The following is a 9,929-nucleotide window of genomic DNA, read 5'->3' as shown; positions in this document are numbered from 1 at the left end:
ACCGCTCTGTGAAGGTGGATGACAAGCGACGCTTTTTAAAGGGACCCTGCAACACTTCTGATAAACGCTTCCACTCTTTCCTTCGCGTCTGGAAGCACTGCGAAAGCTACAGTTATCGCCAGCACGGAGCGGCGCTGCGTGATTTGCTCGTCGCACCAGACACGCCTTCTGTTTCTGCTTTGTTTCTGTGACTTTATTTTTAAAGTTGCCATCGAAAAGCGTTCATTGCTGCAACTGAAGAAAAAAATTCCCCCGCACCTCCCCGAAGGGAATCGTGCAGAAATGCGAATGCATTGGGTGCACCGATGAGTGTGTTGCGAGTAATGGCGTAATTAATGACGAGAGTGTGAACGTAATCATTTATTCATCAGCACCTGTTTGTGTTATCGTTGTACCTGACGGCCACAATCACTGCCTTGTGATCGCTAAAGTGCACGGTCAAAGGGTCTTTGAGAAGCATACGCGCGTCACAGTTTCGCGTAAAGACCAGATCAATGCAACTCCCGTGAATGGTAGTGGGGAACGTGTCGAAGCCGGCAGAGAGACAATGCATAGAGTGCCTGGTCTGCATGTACTCGACCAGCCACTCGCCACTCTTCTTGCGCACGTCAACGTTGAAGTCGCCAACCAAGACTATGGGGTCAGAGGGTTTGGAGCGCACGCGCACACTTTCCATAGCCGCGTCCAGCTGCGCGGCAACGGCGTCTCGAGCCCCGACTAAGAAATGCATTCGCATTTACGACGACGACGACGACGAAGGCAGAACTACGAGGCGCGCGCTCACGTGCGCTCGCGCTGGAGGAATGCAGGCGCACGCCGGCCAACGGAGCAAGACAACCCCCGGCTAATAAATGCATTCGCATTTAAAACCGGCCAACCGCCGCTACATGGCCTCAGTGACGTAATTCGGGCCGTCGAAAAACGTCAAGACCGAGAAGGAGAAAAATCTTTTGAGAGAGTTTCCAAGTTATCTGATGGACATAGAGCAATAGTTTAGCCAAAAACTACTGCTCTATGTCCATTGGTACTTTGCGACCCCCCTAATCTAAGTACTGGATGTGATGGGTGACTACGTTCTGCAATCATTTAAGGTTTCAAAAAAAAGTCGAAGAAAGTGTTGTAGAGTCCCTTTAAAATACGATATAGGGGTGACAACTCAGGTGAAAAGAATGAGCAAAATTTCATTTTCATTCAACGTTGACGACGGTTATCCCTAAGAATGACACATCCATACGAGCACGCACATTTTTTTTTTCTCTAGTGATCTTGAAGATGGTGGCTGTTGATAACTAACCCACTCAAAATGCACACCCAAATAATGACCCGCATAAGCTTGAGGTATGAATTATGTTTTGAACGGCGTGCGACTTTGGTGGTGACCGTGCACGTGCTAATAGCAAACTCACTGGGAGTCTGGGGCATTCGTTTTTCAACGCTTCACGCGACAGAACTGCTGGCGCTTTTATGACGCGTGGAGCTTGTTAGCAGACATTACAAATACACGTGACCCTATCGCCTGAAATAATGCGCGTTGTTACTACTCGAGAGCCCGCAACGCCGACAGAGAGCATTTTTTTTTTTTAGAGAGAGAGAGAGAGAGAGAGAGAGAGAGAGAGAGAGAGAAGAGAGAGAGAGAGAGAGAGAGAGAGAGAGAGAGGAGAGAGAGAGAGAGAGACGAGAGGAGAGGAGAGAGAGAGACGAGAGAGAGAGACTTTATTAAAGATGGCCTCTAAGCGAGGGAGGTGGCCGGCAGCCAAAGCTGAGCGGCGACCTTCGTAGCCCGGGCTATGACCGTCTTCTGTCTCTCAGGGTCAGATCGGCTCAACGCTGCCTCCCAGAGCTCCGAGGAAGTGATTTGAGGAAGGGGATCATATGGACAGGCCCACATGTGATGTTTCACCGGGGCCTTGTCTCCGCATAGTGGGCAAAAGAGAGAGGGATAAACGGAGGGATGTATGTGATGGAGTAGGGCCCTGTTGGGAAGGGATTCCGTCTGAGTGAGCCTCCAGAGTCGTTCTTCCGTGTAAGTGTGTGCAGAGCACTTTATGGGCTCGCCTAGTCGTCGTAGCTCGCTAACGGTCGATGTCAAGTCGATGCCGGAATCAGGCGACGCAGTGAGATAACGGACCCAAATAGAGCCTGATGTACCGCCGTCAGGGGGTCACGCTGAGGCTTCGAGAACCACGCGGTTTAAAGAGTCATAACCGTTTGAACCTCGTGAACCAGTGGCGCTTGTCGTACCCACTGGTCCATGTCGCTTGCCGTATCTCCCCGTTGTTTAGCGCAAAGAAAACTGCAGGTACATTTCAGGCAAAATCTGTGTATATAACCGGCAGCCCCGCGTTCATTTAGTCAGGAACGCTGATTGGGTTGGTTTTTACCAAGGAGGTTAAAAACGATAGTAAGCGAAAAAAGCGCCCCCTCAAGAAAAAAAACAGCGCGTTCAAAATGACGCAGAAAGGCTCCATCCGCGCAAGAAAAAAAAATGGCGCGTTCTAAATGCCGCAGAAAGGGTCCAGCCGCGCAAGAAATAAATGGCGCGTTCGAAATGTCGTAGAAAGGCTCCAGCCGCGCAAGAAAGAAATGGCGCATGCGAAATGACGCAAAACAGCTCCAGCATACGAAATTAAAGCAAGCACAAAAAGAACAGAACTCCCGCTGGCGCAGTTTCAGGCAGGGGGCACGCGAGCACTGCGAAGGCGGGAAACTTGAAATGCATTGGGTGGCAGCAGTGAGCGGATAACGGCGCTGCAGCCCATTATGGCGAATCACTGCTGTGCACTTCTGACAGCTTTCACATTGAGTGGAACGGCGTTAATTTTTAATATTCTGCCACGCGCCAAGACAAAGTACGAGTATCGAGGACACGTGACTAGAAGCAGAGAAAAAGCGCATCCTGCCAATGATGTCCAAGCTTGGCAGCGTAGTTGCCACATGCACAGAGCGAAGACAACGTGCAGTGAAGGGCCGCTGTCACTTCTCAGCCTTAGAAAATAAGAGTGGAACGGTCCACTGTAGAAGATCGAGAGCAAACGAAGACGCAATAATATGGCTCACGTTGTCTGTGAAAGTGGAGAGCTAAACCCCCCCCCCCCCCCCTTTTTTTTTTTTTTTTTTTTTGCTGAATACGGATGTCTAGGATGTACGTCTTCGCAGTCATTAACAATGAGCGCGACCTCACAAAATGCTGACCAAAACTTTACATTCACAGCACTATAAAATAATCAACAACGGCTATATCTCCTGAGTGCGCTCTGTCCAAATATTCGCTACCACGGCTTATCCTCCGTCAAACCAGATTTGCGCAGGTCTTTGTCTGCCTGGTTTTCTCGCAAAGCTTAACTGTTCTGAAAAAAAATCGACCAGCTTAAAAGGGCTCGCACTCTGCGAAGGAATAAGAAATCATGTCTCCTGCGTTAAAGGCGACTTCTCGCGTCACCCCCAATGTTCAGAGAAAAAACAAAAAAGGGGGATCTTTCGCCGACGGCTTCGCAAAGCGCATTCGTTCCGCGGATCTCGTATTGCAACCCCGCTGCACGTGATATTAGACGAAAGCGTTTAGCCAGACACTGACTGACCTCCAAGGACAACCGAGACGGCATACGGCATGCCGCCCTTGGCGACGCTGAGCTGCGCCACGGTCCTGAGGGCGGCTCCATCTCGAGGCGAGGGTCGGACGCTTAGGCAGCAGTACGTGATGTAGTGGCAGTAGGAGTGCGGGAAACGCCGCAGGTCCAGCCCCTGGCTCCCGTTGTTAGGCTGCTGGTACATGCAAACGAACCTGTAATGCACGCCACACGCTATATACAGGATCCGCATGTCATGTGCGCCACAAATGTAACTGCCATCCGCGTAGAGGATGTGTGGGAAAACTCAATCATGCGCATGTGATGATCACACAAGCAAAACTTTCCCATCCTTAGACAAACGCTGCTTGGTAGAGCTGTGAGCTGGAGCTTCGCTGCCGCTGTACTTGATGTCTTGATAGTTCAATAGATGTTAGCCTTCGAGGAAAAAAAATATCATTAGGAGTCATCACCCCATATCTATTCTGAGTTTCACTTACAAGTGTCCTTACCTAGCAGCGTGGTCCTTTACTTGTGTTTTCCTTAACGCGAATGAAGCTCGTGCTATCGAACGCTCCGCCATCGCGTGGGCTTCCTACGCCACACCGAACGCCGGCGCTGGTATTAAGCACAATGTGCCATTTATTTATTTCACGCTAAAACGTGTTTTAGCACACCCTTTTAATGAAAAATTGGGCCACGTGGTACAGGCCTGCATCAGGGACGGAATCCCGGAATTCGTGATTTCTGATCCAGCATGTTTGAAGGGCATTATCATGCAGACCTACTCCATGACGTTACATATTGCCGCGAAGCATGCATTGGGTTTGTTTGTTTATTCGATTCGATTCGAATCAAATAAACCCAATCGAATCGATTCTATTTATGTATTCGATTCGCCGACACCCGCCTGCGCACGTCTCTTTGTTGACTGCTGCTTCGCCGTCTCTGTATTCTGTGAGTTGTTAGGGGAGCACAAGTTCGCCCCAATAAATTTGTTTGTCCTTTAAGACAAATACGTCGTCTTTGGTTTCGTGAAAATATATTCATAGGAAAGTAGAGATCGTTATGCTTTAACCGAAGTGTTGATGACAATAACTAAGGTCATTTTTTTTTTTTTTTTTTTGCACTCACGCCTGATGCCAAAGGTTTCAAATACGCCCTTCTCGCATCATCATCGACAGGTTCAGTGCTGCACAAGCAAGGGTACTTGTCTTAACATCTTGTCCGTGCACGCAGTGCCTTTCTTGAGCTATTATTTGAAGCTTTCTATGGGGCGCAACCACATAACTATTGAAGGACATCACGTAACATTGGAGATAACTTGTCGCGGGAATAGCTGATGTTGTGCATTCACACGTCCATCTGTCAAACGAGGAAGGCCAAACAGCCGAAGAACTGGCGTTGTAAGTTTCAGCAACTGGCCACCGCTGTGAAGAGTAAATAGGAAGCACATCTGAGTTCGTATTGAAATTTAACCAAGGTCTTCGGAGTACGAGCCGAGCGCGTTATCATCGCGTTATATCAGCACGCTGCTAGGGGAAGAGCAGGGACTGCCAAAGTGAGTGCGGCGCACACATTACATCGCGTGACAGGTGAAGGTGGCGGAACGTGAGTGGAACAGGTGTGCCTCAGCAAGGGATTTGATTTGATTTGGGGGTTTAACGCGCGGACGCAACGCAGGCGATGAGGCGCGCCGTAGTGGAGGGCTCCGGAGTAATTTTGACCACCTGGGGGATCTTTAACGTGCGCCGAAATCTCGTACACGCGGGCGTTTTTGCTTTTCGCCACCGTCAGAATAGCGGCCGCCGCGGCCGGGAATCGAACCCGCGACCTCGTGCTCAGCAGCGCAACGCCTTAGCCACTGAGCCACCGCGGCGGGTCCCAGCCAGGGATATTCCGATACTGGTGAAACTGTGGCGTGAAACGTCGCCAGTATGTCTGTCGAAGTAATGCGTGCTAAGAGACGAAGAAACGGAAGCGACGAAAGAGCTGCGCAAACACGATGCAGCAGTTTTTGGCAATCACTGCCAGGGAAAGCTATCAGGTTTTCTCCTTCAAAGCATGCAAGACGCAAAGGGGCCATGAAGACAAAATACAAGTTTGCTTCATTGGAAAGACTGATTTGTCCCGATAGCAAGAGTACCAATTTTATCGCAAACTTTGTGGCAAGCAGTGGCGACTCCTCAGCTGCTTTCCGGAGACGCCTCTATGACGTCATAGAATTTCGTCTATGCTATTGGCGTCTGCCCACCCAAGCCACCGGCAAGGAACATGACTTGGTGATTTAGTGGGGCCTCTAGTTCCATTTGATAGTATAATTTGAATGCTAGCGTTCAGCTAAGGCACTGAATAACTGGGTTTTTAGTGCTGGCCCAACGCCGCCTGTATAAACAGTGCCTAACGCGTGAGCGAAAAATGGCCAAACAGCCACTCTCCTGTTGCTCTCTCCTACCCTTCCCCGCTCCGTAGCCTTCCAGCGTGCTTTCGTGCCCGCCAGCCAGCGCCGCTTCTCGGAAACTATGCAAAATAGTGGAAAGTTTGTTTAGCGTTCCCGAGGCGGCGCTCCTACGCCTTCTTGTTTTTCACCATGCATGTCTGTCTTGGTCTGTCACTGATAAAACTTCCTTTGTCACGAAGCAAAATCCCTTGCGCTGCCGCAGGCTGATGCCGCGCTTATCTACTCGGATCACAGGCCCTGAAATTTTCTGAGTGGGGCATCCCCCCCTCTATCCCCTCCGCATTTAGGTATTGTTTTGACCCCCCTGTTCGCACTCCGCATCGGTACGCACTTCTAAAAGTGAGGACTGTACTGTAGAAGCGCCCGGACAGCGTGGCAGGATCGCAGCTGCTTATCCTTTTGTTTCCTATAATTTTCTGAAGTTTAAAAGCACGTGATATTATTGGAAAGTAATCGTAGAAGTGAGCGCCTGAACAAAAAACGTGTACGCAATTTTTTCTTCTCCAAATACTACAGAAAGAAAAATATCAGTAAAATAATGGCTGCCCCATCCGAAAATATCGTTTTCTGTTAGCTATATGTCTACCCGACAATCAGTATGTTCTTAGACTATTTCAGTCCGCCTCCGTCTTTATCTTTGGAAAAATGCAGCAAGTATGAAGCAAGCGACACGTTGAACGAGATCCCCAGTGCGCCACAGAACTAGCGCCCCGTCACGGCTAAGATGTAAGCGAAACGGCCCTTGAAGCCCAACAGGCAAGCTGACAGACACACGTCGTAGAAGTGGGTGCAGCGTTCGCGACTCGCGAGCAGTGACGTAAGGCGAGATGTCCGCCGGCACGCGCCACATAGCGGATCAGTGCCTGAACTAAGCGTCCCTACCCTTCCCATTGAAAAGCGCGCGACGCGTCAGGTTTGGCTGGCCAATATTACATCCCTCCTGCCTATATCGCATCGCTGTAACACGAAATTTTAGTTTTTTGTACGGTAGTGTCTGTTATCGCGGCAACCATGAGAATTACCGTCAGAAATTTCTCACGGCAGTCGCCTTTCATTGGCTAAGCACGCTACGCCGATATTCTATGGGATAAATATTCCCTGAAAAGCCGTGACCGCAGCTGCCCCTGTAGCGCTGTGGTGTAGTACTTGGTTTTAAACAAGAATGCTCAGGTTCGAGTCCGACATTGCGATGTTTTTTTTTTTTCCTTTCAGAATTTTTCGGTCAACGTGATTTTGTTAATACTTTTTTTTACTCCTGTTTATACTATATCAAGAAGTCGACGCACAGGACTTCTAGAATGGGTTGAAGTACGTTTAATATAGGGTGTGTTCTGTGTCATTAGGCTGGGTTAGGGTTAGGTTTGTTGCAGTTGGGCTTGATTTGGGTAGGTTATGGCGCGTTCGGTTAGGTTACGCTAGGTTCGGTGAGCTTATGTTACGTTAGGGTACGTTGGAACGTAATAGTATTCAGCAAATTTTAGGCCAACCAGCTTTTATGGAAACTGGAGAGAGAATTTCCCGGGGATAATTCTCACGGCTGCCGTGAGATTAGACACAGCCTTTTTTATATACTTCTCGCCTTTTTTTTTTTTTTTTTTTTTTGCTAAAACGCTGTTCGTAGCTTGAATGGAGCTGAGTGAGCTCTACCAAAGTCTAGGTCTTTCAAACTGAACGTAGTTACATTTTGTCTTCATGGGCCCTTTCGGCTGTTGGCCGGGTTACCTGGTGCTGGCCGGAATGGTGGGGGCGGTGGCCTTCCTGCTGAGCCTGCTTGCTTGCTTGCGTTCGACTGGCCTGACGCCGGCCTCCGACGTCCTGCGCTCCGCCGCGATCTGGTGTCTGGACACCACAGTGCCGATTAGCGCTATGGCGAGCACGAAGAAGATGGCCATGGCCAGCGCGCTGCAGATGGGCGCGATGCGCGGAGACTGCCAGAGATCCCACTGAGTGGGCCACGAGATTAAACCTGCGAAACTGCCGGCAGGCTCGACCAGTTCCTCGCGAGACGAGCTGCCGGATACGTCCGCGCTGGTCGTCCCGTCCAAGTCGCCGAAGATGTATCCGGATCCCATAGCGCACTAGACGGCCTTCGTCTTATTCTTCTTGTTCTTCTCGTCTTTGCAGCGCCGCATGCACTTGGTGATGATGGGGATGACGACGGTCAACTCTTGTTAGGCACGTGCAGACTGTAAGGGGGATTGGCGAGGGCTAAGGAAGCAAAAAAGAAAATAAATGTAGAAATGGAATGTAACCTTGAAACATAGGAAAATTCGGTGAAAAACGGCAATATACGGTAACGAAATTTTAAGCGCCAACAAATTTCTGCTCTCGAGTAGACAAAGCACAGTGCGAAACGAATCAAAAATCGCGAGCGGGCTGGGGGGCCAACACGTGGCGCCCTTCTGTCGTGCAACAAAAATTAGAAGAGTTCGCTCCGGGAGATGCTGAGTGGTGCGAAGCCTATAATTAATCAATCGCCGGAAGTCGCCTAACTTGAGGAATCTTTAGTGTCGTTAGACAAAGCAAGTTTGAATAATACGACTAGCAGGACTTTATTTTCACAAGCTTCTATTCATGTCGAGGCCTGCATGCCCCAGCTAATGAGGACGCATGGGCAACTACAATGCGATGAAATGGGGAAACGCCCGCAGCGCCGAAAGCTGAGACATAACCACTGGCACCAGCGGATGGGCTACCCTGTTGCTTGGGCCACACCACCAACTTCTTTTTTTTTTTTTTTTTGTCAATGAAATGTAGACCGTGAGCAGTCAATCCAAACTGGCTGGTTTAAACCAGCAGAACGTAGTTATTGGCACTGCCAGAGCCCACAAAGCGAGCCATTGTCTTTATTGTTATGCTCTTCAAAGACTATAGTATTTCCTGATCTATTTAAACGGGAAAATTTTGGTCTGTCTGTCTGTCTGTCTGTACTCTGTCACCTGGCCAAAATAGCAGTTGAAAGATTTTTTGAACACGAAGTACATGTAGGCAGGACCGTTCCAAACACCACTGCGGCCATAGCACAGCAATCACCGCACCATTCAGCGCAAAGGAAACCTCAGGCATACCTGAGGCGAAATATGAGTACGCAACAGGGAGTACGAGCCTTCTGGAACCAACAAGCTACTCCGAAGGACAGTGGATCGGAAGGATGGCCAAGGCACAGGCTCTCTCTCAGCCCAAAGCTGCAGCGCGGGCGCCGTAGTTCGGCTGGGGTGTTGCAACCTGCCGCAAGGTCAACTGGACGGAACGAGACGTCTGATATGCCGTTCGGATGAAGGAAAAAGACTGGTCCCTGAAGTAGTTAGTACACGAAACGCCGGGCAGCTAGTTTAAACTCCTGTAAACTAAAACGGACATAGTAATGTGACTGGAACGCGAAAAGCGCTCACAGCCGATGAACCTTGAACACCCTGCCAGCGTCTATTGACGCGCGCCACGTATATATACGGCGCGGCAGTGTCAGAGGTAACACGGCAGCACGTGGAACGCTCTGCAGTTCGCTACCAGCGGCGCAGCGCGGAGCACTGCGTAACCGTATAGCAGGCGACAGGCAGCGAACTTCACCTCCGGCGATGATTGCGCACTGCCGTAACATTCCCGCGGCGCTAGTCGTGGCACTACTTGTGGCACATGCCGTGGCATTACTCGGCACTGTTACCTCTAACAGTGGCCGCGCCTGTACAAGAGGCCAAGGACTACAGCGGGGCTTTTGTGGGTCCTTGTAAAAAGCGAAATGTAAGTAGCCCCTCTAGAGACAGAGTTCCTCTTCACAGATCTCAATATCGGTACCATGGAGCCAATTCTGCTCGGTCAAAATGCAGGTTGATGCCAGGGTATACCTGTTGATCCGGTCATTTCCCGTAATGCCGAGACAGGGTAGAAGCTTGGAGGCCCGGCAA

Source organism: Haemaphysalis longicornis, unplaced genomic scaffold (assembly GCF_048455015.1).
Source record: "Haemaphysalis longicornis isolate Haplotype H1 unplaced genomic scaffold, Haemaphysalis longicornis Haplotype H1 scaffold_2, whole genome shotgun sequence".
NCBI lineage: Eukaryota > Metazoa > Arthropoda > Arachnida > Ixodida > Ixodidae > Haemaphysalis > Haemaphysalis longicornis.
Note: the sequence above shows the minus strand (reverse complement) of the source record.